Source organism: Bombina bombina, chromosome 3 (genome assembly GCF_027579735.1).
Source record: "Bombina bombina isolate aBomBom1 chromosome 3, aBomBom1.pri, whole genome shotgun sequence".
Classification (NCBI taxonomy): Eukaryota; Metazoa; Chordata; class Amphibia; order Anura; family Bombinatoridae; genus Bombina; species Bombina bombina.
In genome coordinates this window covers 69,922,017-69,947,745 of record NC_069501.1, presented here as the reverse complement: position 1 = coordinate 69,947,745, position 25,729 = coordinate 69,922,017, and the positions used below count along the sequence as shown (strand labels likewise).

At 39.9% G+C, this 25,729-nt stretch overlaps 1 protein-coding gene across 2 annotated transcripts in view; it reads left to right on the top strand.

Annotated features, from left to right (window-relative positions):
• LOC128652881 (POU domain, class 2, transcription factor 1) overlaps positions 1 to 25,729 on the top strand; it is a 269,120-nt gene that overhangs the window by 79,425 nt on the left and 163,966 nt on the right. The window contains exon 2 of one of the 2 annotated variants that reach the window (XR_008401311.1): positions 11,986 to 12,154. The exons of the other annotated variant lie outside the window; for it this stretch is intronic. The gene's annotated coding sequence lies outside the window, so the exon portion shown is untranslated. The remainder of the gene's footprint in view (positions 1 to 11,985; positions 12,155 to 25,729) is intronic. 2 annotated transcript variants of the gene reach the window in all.

Here is a 25,729-nt window from a genome sequence, read left to right as displayed (position 1 = left end):
GGGAGCGGTTCTGATAGATGCTTTGACAGCACCTTGGAACTTCGGGATGGCTTATGTGTTTCCACCCTTCCCGCTGCTTCCTCGATTGATTGCGAAAATCAAACAGGAGAGAGCATCAGTGATTCTAATAGCGCCTGCATGGCCACGCAGGACTTGGTATGCAGATCTAGTGGACATGTCATCCTGTCCACCTTGGTCTCTACCTCTAAGACAGGACCTTCTGATACAGGGTCCATTCAAACATCAAAATCTAACTTCTCTGAAACTGACTGCTTGGAAATTGAACGCTTGATTTTATCAAAGCGTGGTTTTTCTGAGTCGGTTATTGATACCCTGATCCAGGCTAGGAAGCCTGTTACCAGAAAGATTTACCATAAAATATGGCGCAAATACCTATACTGGTGCGAATCCAAACGTTACTCCTGGAGTAAGGTTAGGATTCCTAGGATATTGTCTTTTCTACAAGAAGGTTTAGAAAAGGGTTTATCGGCTAGTTCTTTAAAGGGACAGATTTCAGCTCTGTCCATCTTGTTACACAGGCGTCTGTCAGAAAATCCAGACGTCCAGGCCTTTTGTCAGGCTTTAGCTAGGATCAAGCCTGTGTTTAAAGCCGTTGCTCCGCCATGGAGTTTAAACTTAGTTCTTAACGTTTTACAAGGTGTTCCATTTGAACCCCTTCATTCCATTGATATAAAATTGTTATCTTGGAAAGTTCTGTTTTTAATGGCTATTTCCTCGGCTCGAAGAGTCTCTGAGTTATCAGCATTACATTGTAATTCTCCTTATCTGATTTTTCACTCAGATAAGGTAGTTCTGCGTACTAAACCTGGGTTCTTACCTAAGGTAGTTACTAACAGGAATATCAATCAAGAGATTGTCGTTCCATCCTTGTGTCCAAATCCTTCTTCAAAGAAGGAACGTCTTCTACACAATCTGGATGTAGTTCGTGCCCTCAAGTTCTACTTACAGGCAACTAAAGATTTTCGCCAAACTTCTTCCCTGTTTGTCGTTTATTCTGGACAGAGGAGAGGTCAAAAAGCTTCTACTACCTCTCTCTCGTTTTGGCTTCGTAGCATAATACGTTTAGCCTATGAGACTGCTGGACAGCAGCCTCCTGAAAGAATTACAGCTCACTCCACTAGAGCTGTGGCTTCCACTTGGGCCTTTAAGAATGAGGCCTCTGTTGAACAGATTTGCAAGGCTGCAACTTGGTCTTCGCTTCATACTTTTTCCAAATTTTACAAATTTGACACTTTTGCTTCTTCGGAGGCTATTTTTGGGAGAAAGGTTCTTCAGGCAGTGGTTCCTTCTGTATAATGAGCCTGCCTATCCCTCCCGTCATCCGTGTACTTTTGCTTTGGTATTGGTATCCCAGAAGTAATGATGACCCGTGGACTGATCACACATAACAGAAGAAAACATAATTTATGCTTACCTGATAAATTCCTTTCTTCTGTTGTGTGATCAGTCCACGGCCCGCCCTGTTTTTAAGGCAGGTAAATATCTTTTAAATTATACTCCAGTCACCACTTCACCCTTGGTTACTCCTTTCTCGTTGATTCTTGGTCGAATGACTGGGACTGACGTGGAGGGGAGGAGCTATATCAGCTCTGCTGGGTGAATCCTCTTGCATTTCCTGTTGGGGAGGAGTTATATCCCAGAAGTAATGATGACCCGTGGACTGATCACACAACAGAAGAAAGGAATTTATCAGGTAAGCATAAATTATGTTTTTTTTTTTTTTGGGACCATAATAGTTTCTCTACCTATGGATATTTTAATGACGGAGGTCAGAATATCCAAAATTCTCTCTCCTTGTGCCTCTACAGTCTACTGATCGGGCATCAGGGGCTCAATGTATGGAGGTAATTGGTCTGATGGTCGCTTCCATGGACATCATTCCCTTTGCTCGATTCCATTTCAGAGCTCTGCAGTTGTGCATGCTCAGACAATAGAACGGAGACCATTCGGATCTATCTTAGAGGATAGATCTAAACCAGTCGACAAGACTCTCCTGTGGTGGCTTTCTCTTGACCATCTATCTCAGGGCACATGTTTATGGAGACCTTCCTGGGTTATTGTGATCACTGACGCCAGCCTTCTAGGCTGGGGAGCAATCTGGGACTCGTTAAAGGCACAGGGACTATGGACTTGGATGGAGTCTGTTCTCCCCATAAACATCTTGGAGTTGAAAGCGATTTACAATACTTTGATGGCTTGGCCTCAATTGTCCTTAACCGGTTTATCAGGTTCTAGTCGGACAACATCATCTCAGTGGCTTACATCAACCACCAGGGAGGAACGCAGAGTTCCTTAGCCATTAAGGAGGTGGCTCAGATTATTCAGTGTGCGGAAGCTCACAATTGTCTTTCTGCCTTCCACATTCCAGGAGTGGACAACTGGGAAGTGGATTTCCTGAGCAGACAGACATTTCATCCTGGGGCGTGGGCTCTCCATCCGGAGGTGTTCTCAAGGTTAACCCTCAAGTGGGGGGGGTACAGGAGTTGGATCTGATGGCATCTCGGCAGAATGCCAAGGTACGATTTCAAGTTCAAGAGATCCGCAGCCGCTTTGATAGATGCTCTGCTGGTTCCATGGGTTTTCAGTCTAGCATATCTGTTTCCTCTATTTGAGCTTCTTCCACGAGTCATTGCTTGTATCAAACAGGAGAGAGCGTTAGTTATTCTAATAGCTCCTGCATGGCCTTGCAGGATCTGGTATGCAGACCTAGTTAAGTTGTCATCTGTACCACCTTGGAGGTTACCTCCTGAGGAAGGACCTTCTAACTCATGGTCCATTCCTCCATCCAAATCTTATTTCTCTGAAGCGGACTGCTTGGAGATTGAAACCTTAGTTCTGTCTAAGCTTGGGTTTTCTGAGTCATTCATTGAGACCATGCTGCTTGTTTGCAAGCATGTAACTCGTACAATTTACCATAAGGTATGGCATAAGTATTTTTTTTTTTTTATTGGTGTGAATCAAAGGGCTACTCTTGATGTAGGGTCAGGATTCTTAGAATGTTGTCTTTTCTCCAGGAAGGTCTGGAGAAAGGGTTGTCAGTCAGTTCTCTTAAAGGTTCAATTTCTGCATTAGCTATTCTTTTACATAAGCGTCTGGCGGATGTGCCAGATGTGCAATCTTTTTGTCAGGTCCTGGTCAGAATCAGGCCTGTGTTTATACCTGTTGCTCCTCCTTGGAGCCTTAATTTTGTTAAAGTTTTACAGCAGGCTCCGTTTGAGCCAATGCATTCCATAGATATTAAATTAAAGGTCAACTTCGCGCAACTGCCCCACGGCATTGGATAGACTTTGTAAAATGAGGGTGGGTTTAATTAATCAAATATGTTATATATTTAATTTCAATTTTTAATGTTTTGTTTTGAGCGCTCCGATAAGCGCAGCATTCCCGCCTGGCATTTTGTCAAATTGATTGACAGATGACTATTCTTAAAAGAATGAATCCTTGTGTGTGTCCCCCCCCCCCCCCCTGGGCATTCAGTCCCATTGCATAAACGTCACGTCCCAGGGGGAAACAAGGATTTGTTCTTTTAAGAATCTTCATCGGTCAATCAACTTGACAAAATGCCGGGCAGGAGAGCTGTGCTTACGTTTGGAGCGCTCAATAGGTAAAAATGTTAAAATAAATAAAAAATAAAATAAAAAAAGAATACTGAACTATAACAAATTTGATTAATTAAACCCACCCTCATTTTGCAAAGTCTATCCAATGCCGTGGGGGTAGTTGCATGAAGTTGACCTTCACTTTAAGTTAAAGAACAAGGGGATATGGGAACGCGCTGTAAAAAACAGCATATGAGAGGTAAAGAACTATATAAGGAATGTGGATTACACAAGAGTATAATAAAAAAGTTTATATTTGTTTATAATTATATTACAATAAGCGATGCCGGCATCTGATACAAAGTAAAATAGTACAATTAAAATAGGATGAGAATCAGCATAAATTATAAAACATCAGTGTGTAGTGCTATAAGTAACTATAAAAATAATGTTGCAAAGTAACACAATGTTAAAATTGAAACAGAGTCAATGTTACCGTCCTTTCACAATCAGGCCAGTGATTAGAGTGTCTGATCCAGCTGTTTATATGAATGCAGGTATGACTTGGAAAATTCCCTCTGCGTTGTTTTTAAAACAGCGAAAAGCTTGCAAAATCTTCTGGCTTGTATCCAATGACTGTGAGTTAAATTTCAGACACATTCACAGCCGTATTTGCGGGATGTCCCGTGCTGTGGACCGGTTCCGGTCAGGAGGTCAGAGTGCAGGAGTAATGATAAGCAACGACAGACTTCGTTTCTTTGAAGTAAAAATGAATCAGACTGCTTTTAACAAATGTGGGTCATGGGTGGGAATTACGCATATAGAGTCAATTCATATATTAAAGAGGCTCGATGCACCACACCTACCGCATATGTAAGTCAAGCAGTTGTATTGCAAATGGAGTTTGTAACAGCGTCCATATTATTCAGATTCCAGTGCTGGACAGAAGAAAGTAGATCATGGGTATGATGGTATTTCCAAGAAAAAACAACTCTGTGAATTAGAGTTGGTCTCAACCACCTTACCTACTACTTAATTTCACAAGTTATGAGCAAATTTCTACGCGTTTCAGCCTAGTCAGGCCTTTAAATACACTGTGGTTCTCTGTGATTGGATGAGAGAAAGTCATGTGATTGGATGAGAGAAAGTCATGTGATTGGATGAGAGAGTCATGTGATTGGATGAGAGAAAGTCATGTGATTGGATGAGAGAGAGTCATGTGATTGGATGAGAGAGAGTCATGTGATTGGATGAGAGAGAGTCATGTGATTGGATGAGAGAGAGTCATGTGATTGGATGAGAGAGAGTCATGTGATTGGATGAGAGAGAGTCATGTGATTGGATGAGAGAGAGTCATGTGATTGGATGAGAGAGAGTCATGTGATTGGATGAGAGAGAGTCATGTGATTGGATGAGAGAGAGTCATGTGATTGGATGAGAGAGAGTCATGTGATTGGATGAGAGAGAGTCATGTGATTGGATGAGAGAGAGTCATGTGATTGGATGAGAGAGAGTCATGTGATTGGATGAGAGAGAGTCATGTGATTGGATGAGAGAGAGTCATGTGATTGGATGAGAGAGAGTCATGTGATTGGATGAGAGAGAGTCATGTGATTGGATGAGAGAGAGTCATGTGATTGGATGAGAGAGAGTCATGTGATTGGATGAGAGAGAGTCATGTGATTGGATGAGAGAGAGTCATGTGATTGGATGAGAGAGAGTCATGTGATTGGATGAGAGAGAGTCATGTGATTGGATGAGAGAGAGTCATGTGATTGGATGAGAGAGAGTCATGTGATTGGATGAGAGAGAGTCATGTGATTGGATGAGAGAGAGTCATGTGATTGGATGAGAGAGAGTCATGTGATTGGATGAGAGAGAGTCATGTGATTGGATGAGAGAGAGTCATGTGATTGGATGAGAGAGAGTCATGTGATTGGATGAGAGAGAGTCATGTGATTGGATGAGAGAGAGTCATGTGATTGGATGAGAGAGAGTCATGTGATTGGATGAGAGAGAGTCATGTGATTGGATGAGAGAGAGTCATGTGATTGGATGAGAGAGAGTCATGTGATTGGATGAGAGAGAGTCATGTGATGAGAGTCATGTGATGAGAGTCATGTGATGAGAGTCATGTGATGAGAGTCATGTGATGAGAGTCATGTGATGAGAGTCATGTGATGAGAGTCATGTGATGAGAGTCATGTGATGAGAGTCATGTGATGAGAGTCATGTGATGAGAGTCATGTGATGAGAGTCATGTGATGAGAGTCATGTGATGAGAGTCATGTGATGAGAGTCATGTGATGAGAGTCATGTGATGAGAGTCATGTGATGAGAGTCATGTGATGAGAGTCATGTGATGAGAGTCATGTGATGAGAGTCATGTGATGAGAGTCATGTGATGAGAGTCATGTGATGAGAGTCATGTGATGAGAGTCATGTGATGAGAGTCATGTGATGAGAGTCATGTGATGAGAGTCATGTGATGAGAGTCATGTGATGAGAGTCATGTGATGAGAGTCATGTGATGAGAGTCATGTGATGAGAGTCATGTGATGAGAGTCATGTGATGAGAGTCATGTGATGAGAGTCATGTGATGAGAGTCATGTGATGAGAGTCATGTGATGAGAGTCATGTGATGAGAGTCATGTGATGAGAGTCATGTGATGAGAGTCATGTGATGAGAGTCATGTGATGAGAGTCATGTGATGAGAGTCATGTGATGAGAGTCATGTGATGAGAGTCATGTGATGAGAGTCATGTGATGAGAGTCATGTGATGAGAGTCATGTGATGAGAGTCATGTGATGAGAGTCATGTGATGAGAGTCATGTGATGAGAGTCATGTGATGAGAGTCATGTGATGAGAGTCATGTGATGAGAGTCATGTGATGAGAGTCATGTGATGAGAGTCATGTGATGAGAGTCATGTGATGAGAGTCATGTGATGAGAGTCATGTGATGAGAGTCATGTGATGAGAGTCATGTGATGAGAGTCATGTGATGAGAGTCATGTGATGAGAGTCATGTGATGAGAGTCATGTGATGAGAGTCATGTGATGAGAGTCATGTGATGAGAGTCATGTGATGAGAGTCATGTGATGAGAGTCATGTGATGAGAGTCATGTGATGAGAGTCATGTGATGAGAGTCATGTGATGAGAGTCATGTGATGAGAGTCATGTGATGAGAGTCATGTGATGAGAGTCATGTGATGAGAGTCATGTGATGAGAGTCATGTGATGAGAGTCATGTGATGAGAGTCATGTGATGAGAGTCATGTGATGAGAGTCATGTGATGAGAGTCATGTGATGATTTTTCACAGTTTAATCAACATTCGTTATATGTTTATAAATACCTCAACATTTTGTTCTATTTTGATGAATGTTAGAACTAATGAGCATTGGAGTAAAAGCATTTAGATTGTGCAGTAGATCTATATACCAGAGATAATACAAAAAATTGTACATGAAATATTTCCATGAAAGATTATGGAAAAATATGAAAAAATATATATATATATATAAAACCACGAGCAGTACGTATTTGCAACAAAAAACTTTTTTAGTGGTGATTAAGTCGTGAGTATGGTTAACTCTAAAAAATATTGAAGTGAAATGCTATAGAAATATGATATCAAAAACATGCCCTTATTTGGAAGACATATCGTTTTTTGAAAGACAGATCGTTTTTTGAAAGACAGATCGTTTTTTGAAAGACAGATCGTTTTTAGGAGTTGCATCTTTTTTTGATTGTTAAATCTTTTTTTGAAAGGCATGTCATTTATTAAGGTACTTTGAAGTCTAGATTATAAAATTGAGGTCTAATTCAGAATTAAGGCCATACGGGTGAAGACTTTTATAGTTGTATATAAATTCCGCTTCTGTCTTGGTGAGGAGTGTGTTCATATTTCCTCCTCTATTGCCTAAATTAATCTTTTTAATTCCCCAGAATTTGAAATGTTTCAGGTTACTAGAATGTTTCTCTTTAAAATGTGCATAAAGATTAGTGTCAACAGATTCGTGTTCAATTTTTAATGTGTTCACGTATTCTGTCTTAACATTCTGCTCGTTTGTCCGAAGTAAAATAATTTACAAGAGCATTGAATGCAATAGATTATGTTTTTGTCTGTACATCTAATCAGTTCTCTAATTTTAGTGAACTGACCCGTCGTAGTGGACTTAATTTCTTTTATTTTTGAGCTATATTTGCAGGACTTGCATGAATTGCATGGGTAGAAACCAACAAGTGCTTCACCTTCGAGATCTCTATCATTTTTTGTTTTATTCTTTTTGAATTCGCTAGGTGAAAGCCAATTCTTTAGATTTTTTGTTTTTTTTAAAAATAACATCCGGATGGTTTTTTTAATCTGTGACCTAGAACTTGGTCTTGTTTTAGAAGATACCCGTGTTTAAGTATCTTTTTTATCTCTGAATGTTGTACACTATAGTTAGTGATAAAAGGTATGAATAGATTGTCTAGGTTATTCTCCTCTAAGTTGTGCTTTTTAAGAGGATTTCTTTTTTCTTTGGTTTTTGTGATCAAAAGTGATTCTCTTTCTATATTGGCAACTTCTTTCTGTGTCCTCTCTATTAGTCTAGGGTCATATCCCTTTTCAATGAATCTGGTACTAAGGATTTCTGATTGTGATTTATAGGTATCTAAGGAGGAACAGTTCTTTTTTACCCTCATGAACTGACTTTTAGGGATGTTTAATTTCCACTGAGCCAGGTGACAACTTTCAGAGTGGACATAATTGTTGGCATCAATGTCTTTGAAGTAGGTTTGGGTATGTACCTGATTATTTATTTCTACTTCAATGTCTAAGAAGTGGATTTTATGACTACTGTAATCGTGTGTGAATGAAATGCCCATGTTGTTAGTATTGATATCTATCATAAAGGATTCGAGAAGCTCGGTCTCCTCTCCATATTATAAAAATGTCATCTATGTATCTGCAATAATGCACAAGGTTCGCCCCCCATGGGCCATTATAGATATTTTGTTCTTCAAACTGACCCATGAAAAGATTACTTTAAGATTCACTTTAAGTTATCTTGGATGGTTTTGTTTCTTATTGCTATCTCTTCTGCTCGGAGAGTTTTCGAAACGATTGGCTTTGCAGTGTGATTCGCCTTATCTTTCATGCGGATAAGGCGGTTTTTCATACTATATTGGGGTTTCTCCCTAAAGTTGTTTCGAATAGAAATATTAATCAGTACATTGTTGTTCCCTCTCTCTGTCCTAATACTTCGTCTCATAAGGAATGTCTGTTGCTTAACTTGAATATTGTGAGTACTTTTAAATTCTTCCATACAGGCGACAAAGGATTTTCACCAGTCTGCTGCCATGTTTGTTTGTTTCTCAGGAAAGCGTAAAAGTCGGGAGGCTACTGCTATATCTCTCTTCCTCTGGTTGAGAAGTATAATTCGTTTTGCTTATGAGACTGCTGCTCAGCAGCCTCCTGAGAGAATTACAGCTCATTCCATGATGGCTGTCTCCTCTTCTTGGGCTTTCAAAAATGAAGCTTTTGTAGAACAGATTTGCAAGGCTGCACATTGGTCCTCTCTGCATACTTGTTTCAAATTTTACAAATTTGATACTTTTGGCTCGGCTGAGGCTTCTTTTGGGAGAAAGATTCAAGCGGTGGTGCCTTCTGTTTAGGTCTGCCTGTCTTGTTCTCCCTCCTTATTGTAATTGGAATGACGTTGTGGACTCTCCATATCTTAGGAAAGAAAACAAAATTTATGCTTACCTGATGAATTTCTTTCCGTATATGGCGTACACGACCCCACCCTTAAGACCGTTATTTTTGGCTAAACCTCAGGCACCTCTACACCTTTTGTGTTATTCCTTTTTCCATTTCCCTTTGGTCGAATGACTGGGGATTATGGGTAGGGGAGTGACACTTAACAGCTTTGCTGTGGTGCTCTTTGCCTAAGCCTGCTGACCAGGAGTGATATTCCCACTAGTAATTGGAATGATGTCGTGGACTCTCCATATCCAGAAAGAACTGTATCGGGTAAGCATAATTTTTTTTTTTTTTTTTTTTTTTTTTACTTTTATTAGGAATTACAAAAATGTTACTATGCAAAGTCTCTAAATGACATCATAGTCACAAGTGGGTGACAGTCAACATTGAGATGCCTGCCCTGTTTTCTCAAATTGTGAATACTTAGATGATATGCAACATTTATAGCAGTTCCATATTAAACTTGTACTAAATAAATGTTGCTCAATGTCTTTAATCCTATGAGACTGGGAATGACTGATTTATTTGAAAAGCTAGGAGACCAAAATCAGACGTGTGTGTATCTCGGTACTCATCCCATGACCCAGCAAAATGCACAGCCCTTGGTGCTCAATAGCACTCACAGCCAACTGCACAGCCCTTGGTGCTCAATAGCACTCACAGCCAACTGCACAGCCCTTGGTGCTCAATAGCACTCACAGCCAGCTGTACAGCCCCCAGAGTCCCAGGCAGTTAACCCCAGACAAGTCTGGATGCAAAGCCCACAAGGAAAATTTCAAAACAAATTAATCAAGATCACACACAGAGAAAGTCTGACACTCACTTGCAAGTATACAACTTAAGATTAAAAGCAACAAATTGAAGAGTTAGTTACTGAATGTGGCCAAAAGGGTCAATCCTATCCACAGCCAAACAATGGATTTGCCCAGATCTTAGTGTGTTGCATTTTTAAAAGAAGAAATCCAGCTCTGAAAATGGCTGAATGCCACTGGTGGCCACCTTCGTCCCCATTTGTTTGCAGTTGAATATCACGAATAGGTATGTGCAGTCAGCAGTTTCGTTAGCTGCCGAATGCGGAAGACAGCCCCTCACAGCATTCAGTCCCTTTTTACAGAGTCGTATTTCTTCTTGCAAAAATGCAACACACTGTGCAAATTCATAGGTTAGTCTATTGCACTTTCACAAGAAGAAATCCGGCTCTGAAAAGAGCCGAATGCTTTGAGCGGCCGTATTTAGCAGCTAGCAAAACTGCTGAATGCACAGATCTAATAAACCTTTTTAAATCCGTTTAACATCTCGTTAGATGTAATGGGGTTTTCACTAGACTAACTCTTCACCACTTGCCTTACACAGGCTTGAGTCTGCAGCTGGCAACGCTACCTATGGTCCTATTGTTGGTATACAGTGCATTGTTTTGCAGGTGCTATGTAGCAGGTCTAGTCTTGAGACGTTTGCAGGTGCTATGTAGCAGGTCTAGTCTTGAGACGTTTGCAGGTGCTATGTAGCAGGTCTAGTCTTGAGACGTTTGCAGGTGCTATGTAGCAGGACTATTCTTGAGACGTTTGCAGGGTGCATTTCCAGCTGTGAGGGTTGCAAAAGTCAAATTTTTAAGGATATGGAGCAACATAAATAAAAGTATATTGTAAAGTTGTTCACTATCATAACTAAACATTTATAATCAAATCTCAAGGTGTTAACTTTTAAACTTTTGCTTTACTTTTAATTGTGCATAATGAAACATTGAGTTTAAAGGGACATGAAACCCAGATTTTCTTTCATGATTCAGATAGAGCATATAATTTTATGCTGTTTTTCAATGTACTTTTATTATCCACTTTACTTCATTCTCTTAGCAGGAGCAGCATTGCACCTCTGGGAGTTAGCTGAAAATATCAGTTGAGCCAATGATGAGGCATATACCTGCAGCCACCAATCAGCAGCTATCTCCCAGTAGTGCACTGCTGCTCCTGAGCCTATGTCAATATGCTTTTCCAACAAAGGACGCCAAGAGAACAGCATATTACATGATACAAGTACATTGGAAAGTTGTTTATAACTGTATATGAACCAGGGGGGGGAAAATGGGTTTAATGTCCTAACTTTTTTTTTTTTAGGTCAATTTTGGATTAATATAGAAATGTGCACTTAAATCTTTGTTGGTATGCTTGATTTGTAATATTAAGCCCCGTTAATGAAGTTCTGTGATTTGGCCATATGAGGGCGCAGGTGTTCTCTCTGCTAGATTTGGGTTTGTGTCCACAGTTGTAAATACCCAGAGCCTTTTACATTGATTTATTTTTAATTAAAATAAATATAAACTTGCTTTCAATATGCTTTGGGCAGACTCAGTGATTTGCCATATTTATAAAGTGAGCTCTAGTATACCTAGAGGGCAAATGCTGCAAAAGTCAATACTTTGAAGTCTTGGTAGGTGGTTGGAGTGAGTGGTGTATCCTTACCATTTAAGAGTTGCTTATGTTTTGTACTTTTATATTTCATCAGTAACATTTATAAGCTTTGCTTGAATGAAAAGCTACCGTATATATTAAGCCTAAACTTAACAAAATATAAAGTATTAAACTAAAGATCTTCAGCTCTTCTAGTAACATTTTTTTTAACCTTTGGTTTCTTTTTTTTTCTTTTTTTTTTCCTTCTTTTTTTACATTTCAGTTTGATTGTTAAGTGTGTGCTTGGAAAAGACTTAACCTTCCGTCCCTGGACACCATCATATGCTATGCTTTTGGCCTGTCTTTCCGCTGCTGCTCTGTCTAGATCAGGGATTCTTAACCAGTGTGTCCTGACACCCTAGTGTCACAGCACCCATCGAAGTGTGTCACAGGTACGGGGTATTGGGTGAAAAACTGAGGGTTGTTTTGAGTGGGTTGCACTATTGACTGTGAAGTGTAAACATGCAGAATAGGCAGACCAACAGTGTTTAGCCATTGTTCTTTTCACTTAGGTTAAAAAAAAATATATCTGCAATTTATAACAAATGTATGGATTGGAAAATGTGACCTTCCTGACAAAACCAAAAAGCATAGCACCCAGACTAGATATATCAACTATGAAAGGATGGGAGGAAAAGGGCGACTCCTAGTGCAGATCAGTACGGTATTTCTGAAACAATTCACTCCCCCAGTATTGCGGGTACTCACGTTTTCCAAAGCACCCGAATGGTGCAAGTGAAACTTACTGGGCTGTTGTAGTGGCCCAGTGCACATAACCCTTGGCGTCCCGGATGCGTGTGTTCCACTAGTGTTAGACCGGTGAAATCAAGCACGTAGACTACAAATCTTGCTTAATAATAAAAAGTGGAGTTTATATTTAAAAGATAAAAATACAAAGTACAATCATATAAAAACACATGTACTAATTGCTATGCGTTTCTCAGCGTCTGCTGCACTGTTTCCTCAGGCATATAGTACATAAAGCAAACAAGGTCTCCTATAACAAGAACCGCTACCAATTGGAAGTAAGTTACCTCCCTAATACCATACTGATCTGCACTAGGAGTCACCCTTTTCCTCCCTCCCTTTCATAGATCCTGGAATCCATCTTTGATTCTAAAAGGAGCAGCCCGCTACAGTGCACAGTTCTTTGGGACACTGCGAGTTCCCAGACCGCTCTCCTAGGCAATACCTCTGCCTTCCTACATTGTGAGTATATTCATCTACACATATTTGTTATCCAGTTACTATATTGGCTACATAAGGAGGCGCCCTTTTTTTTTTTTTTCCCCTTAGATATATCAACTGGTATACAGAAAACTGTGTACCACGATTCCCTCCAGAGACACAAATATGTTAGTGTAGGAAGCAAATCTTTATGGGTCACAGTTAATTTATTTATATATATTTTGTGTTGTGGGTTATAGATCTCTTCTAGCCTAAAGTTTGTTTTTGTACAGATTAAGAAATAAGATTGACCCTCTGTCACTGTGACTTAAAGGAACATCCGTAATCCGGCCTTACACATGCAGGCCTCACTTATATAAAGGTATCCCTTTAGGAGGTGACATGTTTATTTGTAACATGGGAAGGGGCTTGACAAAGTCTTGAAGAAAGTGAGCTATGGCTCCAAGAATTGTCTCCTAACCCTGAAAATATTCTTCATAGGTGCAGTGTTCTCCCCAGGATCTATTTAATGCATAACCCACCTGGCTGAATTTACTATCCACCAATATTAAAGGAACATTAAAGTTAAAATTGGTTTCATGAGTCAGAGCATGCCATTTATAATTACATTTCTATTTTAGTACTTACCTATTTGTTGTTCTTGATATCCTTTAACAAGCATACCTAGGTAGGCTCAGGAGCAGTAATGCAGTAGTGGGAGCTAGCTGCTGATTTGTAGCTGCATCTATATGAATATAGCTACTGACTCAATGTGTTCATCCAACCCCCAGTACTACATTGCTGCTCCTTCACTAAAGGATTCCAAGAGAATTAAAGGACCAGTCAACACATTAGATTTGCATAATCAACAAATGCAAGATAACAAGACAATGCAATAGCACTTAGTCTGAACTTCAAATGAATAGTAGATTTTTTTATAACAAATTTAAAAGTCAAGTATATTTCCACTCCCCTTGTACAATGTGATAGCAATCAGCCAATCACAAATGCATATACGTATAGTCTGTGAGTTCTTGCACATGCTCAGTAGGATCTGGCGATTCAAAAATTGTAAATATAAAAGACTGTGCACATTTTTTTTAATGGAAGTAAATTGGAAAGTTGTTTAAAATTACATGCTGTATCTCAATCATGAAAATTTAATTTAACCTGAGTGTCCCTTTAAGCAAATTTGATACAAGCTGAATTATGTAAGAACAATTTGGTTTTCATGTCTTTCAAGCTAAATTAGCCCACTTTTTCAATGTTATTAAATCAATTTGTTAACCTTTGCAATTTGTGCTTTAGATGGCATTTATAAATAGATTTGAAACCATATATCTGTATTTATCTTGGCTTTCAAAGCTGATACATACTAGGGGGGAATCTACAGAACGGATCACTGTTGATTTAACTACCTTTTTAAAATGGCTTCACTTACCCCTTCATTCTTATATGTGTCCATCACAGAATGGGAAGGACTAATTCTCCCCCACTCTATTGCATGGTGTGGCCGAAGCAGGAGGCAGCTTGAAGGTTCAGTAGGCTTTTGCAGCTTGGGCATAATTTAGACAGTTCTCTGGCTAGACTTTCGTACTAGGCAGAATAGCTCCTTCAAGAAGCTGGGTGTTCAAATTGGTGCTAAAATAAAATTTATTTCAGCTTTTTTCATTAAAAATGGACCTTTATTCCCTTGGACCCTGATACAATAAGTAAAGGTCCTATTTTAATTAAAGCTGGAATAATTTTATTTGTACATTGATTTTGGATGTGGCAGATCCTGGATTCCATCCCTTAATTGGAAATGTGATTGCTGTTTTGTTTTCTATCATTAGATTCAATGTTCCAATTGGTTGCTGCCATTTTCCGTGGGCAATAGGTTACTTTTTGTGTGCGAGTACACACAGGGATCATGGTAGGTCACACGGTGCACATGGATGCCTTTAAAATCGTGTCAAACCAGAGGGCTGAAGTGATCCTACAGACCAGGGAATGGAAAGTTCTGTTTACTTCGCAGACACCATCCTGAAAAAACTGCAAGCCGTATGCTGTGGTGCCTTTTTATCTTGTATAAGGCAGCATTATCAGTCCATCTCCAGATGGAGAAGCCAGCCCAGACACCATGCACCCAGGATATGTCAGCCTCAGACTTGTTATGGGATCATGAGTCAGTAGATAATTTGCCATGCGTTTGCTTATTTTGAGTATTTTTTTTTTTTACAGTACTATTATGAACAACTAAAAACAAAATGTTGGCTACAAAGGGCTTGATTTATCAACCCTTCTTCTCCCTTCAGCTGCAGGTTCTCACAAGAGAACCTGCAGTAAGGATTTATATTGCTTCCCTACCATCTTTCTCTGTCTCTTAGGTGGAGAATTTTAATTTCTCCGGTCTTGTCAGACCGGGGAAATTGACAGTTGCGGGCAGGGGCCGGGGTTGTACACAAGCACAAAATAGCGCTCGTGTGCCATGGTAAATTCAGACAGCGTATTGCTGCCTGATAGAGGAGAGCTCGGGCGGACAGGGACAAATATGTCTGCCCCTGTCCGCTCTTGATTGATAAATTGAGCCCTAATAGGTTACAAAGTTTACTACACCACCTTTTTTCTTTCTTGTAGCACTGAAAAGGTTGTGTTTTGTAATAAACCTGTAACTTTTTGTAATGTTACATATTCTTCATAAGGTTGACACCGATTGTGTGGCGGAACATTGATGGCTTCAAAAATAATCCCAGTATTTTAGAAGTTTCCTAATTTTCTAAATCAACATGGGGAAGTTTTGTAAATTAAATTATTTAAAAGTCCCTGAAAAAATATTGACTACTTTTTACTGAAATCTATAAACGCATTACTTGGATTCTGAGTGCAAAAGTAATAGAATCTGATCACTCCACTCCTCTCTTTGCCACCTAAGAGGTGGTTCCTCTCACAGCATTTTTTTATTATACCAGGGGGGCTGCTGGAAACAATTACTAAAACATGGTGGGATTAATAATCTAATGCATGGCAAACCTAAGATAGAAATCCAGCCTTTGCTATGGCAACTTCTAAGTAGCTTGTCTAAACAGATGATCTGCATTCTGGAACGGAAGATTCTGCCTAGATGTCAAATCTTCAGCTATAGTATCAAAGCTGCAGGAGTTATATTTCTTTTACAAGATATGAGTCCACGGATTTCATCCTTGTGGGATTTATCCTCCTGCTAGCAGGAAGTGGCAAAGAGCACCACAGCAGAGCTGTGTATATATAGCTCCTCCCTTCCCTCCACCTCCAGTCATTCTCTTTGCCTGTGTTAGTGATAGGAAGAGGTAAAGTGAGGTGTTAGTTTAGTTTCTTGAATCAAGAAGTTTTTTATTTTAAAATGAGTACTATTTTTCTCAGGGAGAAATCATCAGTCACTTAATCCCTAGGAGCTGATGCTGGGAGAGTGGAGACATCTTATTTTTCTGCCCTGATACTAATGATCATAGCAAAAATTATCTAAGATCTGGTTGGGTTTCCACTGAGCAGTTGAAGGTAGTGTAAATAAATATCTTCAGTGTGTCATGCTACAAGCAGCATTGAGGTATGTTCAGTCATTTGTTTCTGGGGAGACTGGTTACATCAGAACAGGCTGACATTTTTCCCTAACTGGGGAGGGATACTCCGTAAGCACTATAGATATAAAAATGGTTTTCCTGGATCCTCTTTTGTTATAATGATATCAGTGTGTTTGATTTTCACTTATTCATATGTGGGCTGACGCTGGGAGATGTGGTTTTGCTATCTATGGGCTGGTGTTTTTTTTGGATCATCAAAATAACAGGCCTGCAAGAGAGAGAGCTTTATTTGTGTGTTTTGGACAACTGGGAAGCGGACTTTTTAAGCAGACAGACGTTTCATCCGGGGGAGTGGGAACTTCATCCGGAGGTCTTTGCCACTCTGATCCTCAGATGGGGCAAACCGGAATTGTATCTGATGGTGTCTCGTCAGAATGCCAAGCTCCCAAGATACGGGTCCAGGTCAAGGGATCCTCAGGCCAAACTGATGCCTTGGCAGTGCCTTGGTCGTTCAACCTAGCTTATGCGTTTCCACCGTTTGTTCTCCTTCCCCGGGTGATTGCTCGGATCAAACAGGAGAGGGCTTCAGTAATTCTAGTCACGCCTGCGTGGCCTCGCAGGACTTGGTATGCCGATCTAGTGGGCATGTCCTCTCTGCTGCCGTGGAAGCTTCCATTGAGGCACGACCTTTTCATTCAGGGACCCTTCAAACACCCAAATCTAGTTTCTCTGCAACTGACTGCTTGGAGACTGCTTGGAGACTGCTTGGAAATTAGATTTTATCTAAACGGGGGTTCTCTGATTCGGTCATTGATACTTTGATTCAGGCACGTAAGCCTGTCACTAGAAAGATCTACCATAAGATATGGCGTAAATATCTTTGTTGGTGTGAATCCAATGGCTACTCATGGAGTAGAGTTAGGATTCCTAGGATTCTGTCTTTTCTCCAAGGATTGGAGAAAGGGTTATCAGCTTGTTCCTTAAAGGGACAAATATCTGCTTTGTCATTTTTACTACACAAACGTTTGGCAGATGTTCAGTCTTTTTGTCAGGCTCTGACCAGAATCAAGCCTGTGTTTAGACAAATTGCTCCACCCTGGAGTTTGAATTTAGTTCTTAATGTTCTTCAAGGGGTTCCGTTTGAACCCATGCATTCCATAGATATTAAGTTATTATCTTGGAAAGTTTTGTTTTTGGTTGCTATTTCTTCTGCTCGTAGAGTTTCTGACCTTTCAGCGTTACAATGTGATTCGCCTTATCTTCCATTCTGATAAGGTGGTTTTATGTACCAAACCTGGTTTCCTTCCTAAGGTTGTTTTTAATAAGAATATTAATCAGGAAATTGTTGTTCCTTCATTATGTCCTAACCCTTCTAAGAAGGAGCGTATGTTGCATAACTTGTACGTGGTCCGTGCCCTAAAGTTTTACTTGCAGGCGACTAAGGATTTTAGTCAATCATCTTCATTATTCATTGTTTTTTTTTGGAAAGCGTAGGAGTCAGAAAGCTACGGCTACCTCTTTCCTTTTGGCTGAAGAGTATCATCCGTCTGGCATATGAGACTGCTGGACAGCAGCCTCCTGAAAGAATTACGGCTCATTCTACTAGGGCTGTGGCTTCCCCATGGGCATTTAAAAACGATGCTTCTGTTGAACAGATTTGCAAAGCTGCAACTTGGTCGTCTCTTCACACTTTTTCCAAATTATCCAAATTTGATACTTTTGCTTCTCCTGAAGCTGTTTTTGGGAGAGAGGTTCTTCAAGCAGTGGTGCCTTCCGTTTAGGTTCCTGTCTTGTCCCTCCCTTTCATCCGTGTCCTGTAGCTTTGGTATTGTATCCCTCAAGTAAGGATGAAATCCGTGGACTCGTCATATCTTGTAAAAGAAAAAGAAATTTATGCTTACCTGATAAATTTCTTTCTTTTAATATTTATTTCTGGCTTTTCCTTTCTCTTCCTAACTTCGGTCGATTGACTGGAGGTGGAGGGAAGGGAGAAGCTATATATACAGCTCTGCTGTGGTGCTCTTTGCCACTTCCTGCTAGCAGTAGCATAAATCCCACAAGTAAGGATGAAATCCGTGGACTCGTCATATCGTAAAAGAAATAAATTTATCAGGTAAGCATAAATTTCCTTTTTTTTTTTTCAGGAGGCCGCATATATTTTCGTTTTATCACATTTTTTGTTTTGTTTTTGTTTTTTAAAATGTCCTTCAAAATTTGAGTACTTTGCTTTAAGCCTGCTTGAAATGACCAAATCTTTGCATAAGATTTATTGTACATAATATTTAAGGATCGATTGCTTAGGCTTTGCAACAAACTTATGTGACTTTGAAGCTAAACTTTGCCTTTTTATGCATAGCAAATAAATTGTAAAACTTCATACAAGAGATTACTGTGTCCTATCACAAAAAACTGAGTTTATAGAAGGATCCTAAAGCTTTTTTTTTTTAAATACCTGAGTTCCTCAATCACATTTTTGATAACAAAAGTTCAAGTTTGAGTCCCATTTAACTGCCACTCCTACTTGCCACTGTTTACACAATGGGTCTTTTCATTTGCAGGGGAGGGGGGGGGGTCTGCTCTCAGCCCTTTCAGTGGGTGTCCCAGCCTAACCTCACCAACAGTGCTAAATTGGGAGCTTCTAAGTAAGTTTCTTTCATGTAATTGGCAAGAGTCCATGAGCTAGTGATGTATGGGATATACAATCCTACCAGGAGGGGCAAAGTTTCCCAAACCTTAAAATGCCTATAAATACACCCCTCACCACACCCACAATTCAGTTTTACAAACTTTGCCTCCTATGGAGGTGGTGAAGTAAGTTTGTGGTAAGATTTCTACGTTGATATGCGCTTCTGAGCATTTTGAAGCCGGTTTCCTCTGAGTACAGTGAATGTCAGAGGGATGTGAAGGGAGTATCACCTATTGAATGCAATGGTTTTCCTCACGGGGATCTATTTCATAGGTTCTCTGTTATCGGTCGTAGAGATTCATCTCCTACCTCCCTTTTCAGATCGACGATATACTCATATTCCATTACATCTACTGATAACTGTTTCAGTACTGGTTTGGCTATCTGCTATATGTGGGTGGGTGTCTTCTGGTATGTTTTCATTACTTAAGACACACTCAGCTATGGTTTGGCACTTTATGTATTTATATAAAGATCTAAATATATGTATTGTACTTATATTTGCCATGATTTAGGTTTCAGTATATTTCCTTTTACAGACTGTCAGTTTCATATCTGGGAAATGCATTTTTTAGGAAAATGTATTTCTTACCTGGGGTATAGTCTTTATTCAATTGACTGTCATTTTTAAAATTGCGGTCAGAATTGGCCTTGCAAGGGCGCAAAATGCTAGAGTTTGTTGCGTCATTCTTGGCGCAAGATTTTTTGACGCAAAGTTATGTTCGTTGACGCAAATTCGTTTTCATTAAGACCCCATTCTTTTTTGCCTCCTGACTTTTTTCTATGTCAGAGGGCTATGCTGTTTGCATTTTTTTGCCATTCCTGAAACAGAAGATCCTGCCTCAGATATTGACACTGACAAATCCTCTTATTTAAATTGGAGTATAATTTGTTCTTTGTTAAAAGAAGTGTTTATTACATTAGATACGGAGGAAACTAGTCCTCTTGATATTAAAACTAGTAAAGGTTTAAATTCTGTTTATAAACCACCTGTGGTTATTCCAGAAGTTTTCTTCTGTTATGTGTGATCAGTCCACGGGTCATCATTACTTCTGGGATATAACTCCTCCCCAACAGGAAATGCAAGAGGATTCACCCAGCAGAGCTGCATATAGCTCCTCCCCTCTACGTCACTCCCAGTCATTCTCTTGCACCCAACGACTAGATAGGATGTGTGAGAGGACTATGGTGATTATACTTAGTTTTTATAACTTCAATCAAAAGTTTGTTATTTTACAATAGCACCGGAGCGTGTTATTGCCTCTCTGGCAGAGTTTGAAGAAGAATCTACCAGAGTTTTTACTATGATTTTAACCGGAGTAGTTAAGATCATATTGCTGTTTCTCGGCCATCTGAGGGAGGTAAAAGCTTCAGATCAGGGGACAGCGGGCAGATGAATCTGCATTGAGGTATGTAGCAGTTTTCTCCAACATAGGTGTGTCCGGTCCACGGCGTCATCCTTACTTGTGGGATATTCTCTTCCCCAACAGGAAATGGCAAAGAGCCCAGCAAAGCTGGTCACATGATCCCTCCTAGGCTCCACCTACCCCAGTCATTCTCTTTGCCGTTGTACAGGCAACATCTCCACGGAGATGGCTTAGAGTTTTTTAGTGTTTAACTGTAGTTTTTATTATTCAATCAAGAGTTTGTTATTTTAAAATAGTGCTGGTATGTACTATTTACTCAGAAACAGAAAAGAGATGAAGATTTCTGTTTGTATGAGGAAAATGATTTTAGCACCGTAACTAAAATCCATGGCTGTTCCACACAGGACTGTTGAGAGCAATTAACTTCAGTTGGGGGAACAGTGTGCAGTCTCTTGCTGCTTGAGGTATGACACATTCTAACAAGACGATGTAATGCTGGAAGCTGTCATTTTCCCTATGGGATCCGGTAAGCCATGTTTATTAAGATAGTAAATAAGGGCGTCACAAGGGCTTATTAGGACTGTAGACTTTTTCTGGGCTAAATCGATTCATTATTAACACATATTTAGCCTTGAGGAATCATTTATTCTGGGTATTTTGATATGATTATATCGGCAGGCACTGTTTTAGACACCTTATTCTTTAGGGGCTTTCCCTAATCATAGTCAGAGCCTCATTTTCGCGCCGGTATGGCGCACTTGTTTTTGAGGACAGCATGGCATGCAGCTGCATGTGTGTGGAGCTCTGATACATAGAAAAGTCTTTCTGAAGGCATCATTTGGTATCGTATTCCCCTTTGGGCTTGGTTGGGTCTCAGCAAAGCAGATTCCAGGGACTGTAAAGGGGTTAAATATAAAAACGGCTCCGGTTCCGTTATTTTAAGGGTTAAAGCTTCCAAATTTGGTGTGCAATACTTTTAAGGCTTTAAGACACTGTGGTGAAATTTTGGTGAATTTTGAACAATTCCTTCATACTTTTTCGCAATTGCAATAATAAAGTGTGTTTAGTTTAAAATTTAAAGTGACAGTAACGGTTTTATTTTAAAACGTTTTTCTTTCATGTAATTAACAAGAGTCCATGAGCTAGTGACGTATGGGATATACATTCCTACCAGGAGGGGCAAAGTTTCCCAAACCTTAAAATGCCTATAAATACACCCCTCACCACACCCACAAATCAGTTTTACAAACTTTGCCTCCAAGGGAGGTGGTGAAGTAAGTTTGTGCTAGATTCTACGTTGATATGCGCTCCGCAGCAAGTTGGAGCCCGGTTTTCCTCTCAGCGTACAGTGAATGTCAGAGGGATGTGAGGAGAGTATTGCCTATTGAATGCAGTGATCTCCTTCTACGGGGTCTATTTCATAAGGTTCTCTGTTTTCGGTCGTAGAGATTCATCTCTTACCTCCCTTTTTCAGATCGACGATATACTCTTATATTTACCATTTCCTCTACTGATTCTCGTTTCAGTACTGGTTTGGCTTTCTACAAACATGTAGATGAGTGTCCTGGGGTAAGTAAGTCTTATTTTCTGTGACACTCTAAGCTATGGTTGGGCACTTTATTTATAAAGTTCTAAATATATGTATTCAAACATTTATTTGCCTTGACTCAGAATGTTCAACTTTCCTTATTTCCAGACAGTCAGTTTCATATTTGGGATTATGCTTTAATTATCATATTTTTCTTACCTCAAAAATTTGACTTTTTTCCCTGTGGGCTGTTAGGCTCGCGGGGGCTGAAAATGCTTCATTTTATTGCGTCATTCTTGGCGCGGACTTTTTTGGCGCAAAAATTCATTTCCGTTTCCGGCGTCATACGTGTCGCCGGAAGTTGCGTCATTTTTTGACGTTATTTTGCACCAAAAATGTCGGCGTTCCGGATGTGGCGTCATTTTTGGCGCCAAAAGCATTTAGGCGCCAAATAATGTGGGCGTCTTATTTGGCGCCAAAAAATATGGGCGTCGCTTTTGTCTCCACATTATTTCAGTCTCATTTTTCATTTGCTTCTGGTTGCTAGAAGCTTGATGTTTGGCATTTTTTTCCCATTCCTGAAACTGTCTTATAAGGAATTTGATCTATTTTGCTTTATATGTTGTTTTTTCTCTTACATATTGCAAGATGTCTCACGTTGCATCTGAGCCAGAAGATACTACAGGAAAACCTCTGCCTGCTGGATCTACCAAAGCTAAGTGTATCTGCTGTAAACTTTTGGTAGCTATTCCTCCAGCTGTTGTTTGTATTAAATGTCATGACAAACTTGTTAATGCAGATAATATTTCCTTTAGTGATGTACCATTGCCTGTTGCAGTTCCCTCAACATCTAAGGTGCAGAATGTTCCTGATAACATAAGAGATTTTGTTTCTGAATCCATAAAGAAGGCTTTGTCTGTTATTTCTCCTTCTAGTAAACGTAAAAAGTCTTTTAAATCTTCTCTCTCTACAGATGAATTTTTAAATGAACACCATCATTCTGATTCTTTGGACTCTTCTGGTTCAGAGGATTCTGTCTCAGAGATTGATGCTGATAAATCTTCATATTTATTTAAGATGGAATTTATTCGCTCTTTACTTAAAGAAGTACTAATTGCTTTAGAAATAGAGGATTCTAGTCCTCTTGATACTAATTCTATACGTTTGGATAAGGTTTTTAAAGCTCCTGCGATTATTCCAGAAGTCTTTCCTGTTCCTAATGCTATTTCTGCAGTAATTGCTAAGGAATGGGATAGATTGGGTAATTCATTTACTCCTTCTAAACGTTTTAAGCAATTATATCCTGTTCCGCCTGACAGATTAGAATTTTGGGACAAAATCCCTAAAGTTGATGGGGCTATTTCTACCCTTGCTAAACGTACTACCATTCCTACATCAGATGGTACCTCGTTTAAGGATCCTTTAGATAGAAAAATTGAATCTTTTCTAAGAAAAGCTTATCTATGTTCAGGTAATCTTCTTAGACCTGCTATATCATTGGCTGATGTTGCTGCAGCTTCAACTTTTTGGTTGGAAACTCTAGCGCAACAAGTAACAAATCGTGATTCTCATGATATTATTATTCTTCTCCAGCATGCTAATAATTTCATCTGTGATGCCATTTTTGATATTATTAGAGTTGATGTTAGATTTATGTCTCTGGCTATCTTAGCCAGAAGAGCTTTATGGCTTAAGACTTGGAATGCTGATATGGCTTCTAAATCAACTCTACTTTCCATTTCTTTCCAGGGAAACAAATTATTTGGTTCTCAGTTGGATTCTATTATTTCAACTGTTACTGGTGGGAAAGGAACTTTTTTACCACAGGATAAAAAGTCTAAAGGTAAAAACAGGGCTAACAATCATTTTCGTTCCTTTCGTTTCAACAAAGAACAAAAGCCTGATCCTTCGTCCTCAGGAGCAGTTTCAGTTTGGAAACCATCTCCAGTCTGGAATAAATCCAAGCCTGCTAGAAAGGCAAAGCCTGCTTCTAAGTTCACATGAAGGTACGGCCCTCATTCCAGTTCAGCTGGTAGGGGGCAGGTTACGTTTTTTCAAAGAAATTTGGATCAATTCTGTTCACAATCTTTGGATTCAGAACATTGTTTCAGAAGGGTACAGAATTGGTTTCAAGATGAGACCTCCTGCAAAGAGATTTTTTCTTTCCCATGTCCCAGTAAATCCAGTGAAAGCTCAAGCATTTCTGAATTGTGTTTCAGATCTAGAGTTGGCTGGAGTAATTATGCCAGTTCCAGTTCCGGAACAGGGGATGGGGTTTTATTCAAATCTCTTCATTGTACCAAAGAAGGAGAATTCCTTCAGACCAGTTCTGGATCTAAAATTATTGAATCGTTATGTAAGGATACCAACGTTCAAGATGGTAACTGTAAGGACTATATTGCCTTTTGTTCAGCAAGGGAATTATATGTCCACAATAGATTTACAGGATGCATATCTGCATATTCCGATTCATCCAGATCATTATCAGTTCCTGAGATTCTCTTTTCTAGACAAGCATTACCAATTTGTGGCTCTACCGTTTGGCCTTGCTACAGCTCCAAGAATTTTCACAAAGATTCTCGGTGCCCTTCTGTCTGTAATCAGAGAACAGGGTATTGTGGTATTTCCTTATTTGGACGATATCTTGGTACTTGCTCCGTCTTTACATTTAGCAGAGTCTCATACGAATCGACTTGTGTTGTTTCTTCAAGATCATGGTTGGAGGATCAATTTACCAAAAAGTTCTTTGATTCCTCAAACAAGGGTAACCTTTCTGGGTTTCCAGATAGATTCAGTGTCCATGACTTTGTCGTTAACAGACAAGAGACGTCTAAAATTGATTACAGCCTGTCGAAACCTTCAGTCTCAATCATTCCCTTCGGTAGCCTTATGCATGGAAATTCTAGGTCTTATGACTGCTGCATCGGACGCGATCCCCTTTGCTCGTTTTCACATGCGACCTCTTCAGCTCTGTATGCTGAACCAATGGTGCAGGGATTACACGAAGATATATCAATTAATATCTTTAAAACCGATTGTTCGGCACTCTCTAACGTGGTGGACAGATCACCATCGTTTAATTCAGGGGGCTTCTTTTTTTCTTCCGACCTGGACTGTAATTTCAACAGATGCAAGTCTCACAGGTTGGGGAGCTGTGTGGGGATCTCTGACGGCACAAGGAGTTTGGGAATCTCAGGAGGTGAGATTACCGATCAATATCTTGGAACTCCGTGCAGTTTTCAGAGCTCTTCAGTTTTGGCCTCTTCTGAAGAGAGAATCGTTCATTTGTTTTCAGACAGACAATGTCACAACTGTGGCATACATCAATCATCAAGGAGGGACTCACAGTCCTCTGGCTATGAAAGAAGTATCTCGAATTTTGGTTTGGGCGGAATCCAGCTCCTGTCTAATCTCTGCGGTTCATATCCCAGGTGTAGACAATTGGGAAGCGGATTATCTCAGTCGCCAAACGTTGCATCCGGGCGAATGGTCTCTTCACCCAGAGGTATTTCTTCAGATTGTTCAAATGTGGGGGCTCCCAGAGATAGATCTGATGGCCTCTCATCTAAACAAGAAACTTCCCAGGTATCTGTCCAGATCCCGGGATCCTCAGGCGGAGGCAGTGGATGCATTATCACTTCCTTGGAAGTATCATCCTGCCTATATCTTTCCGCCTCTAG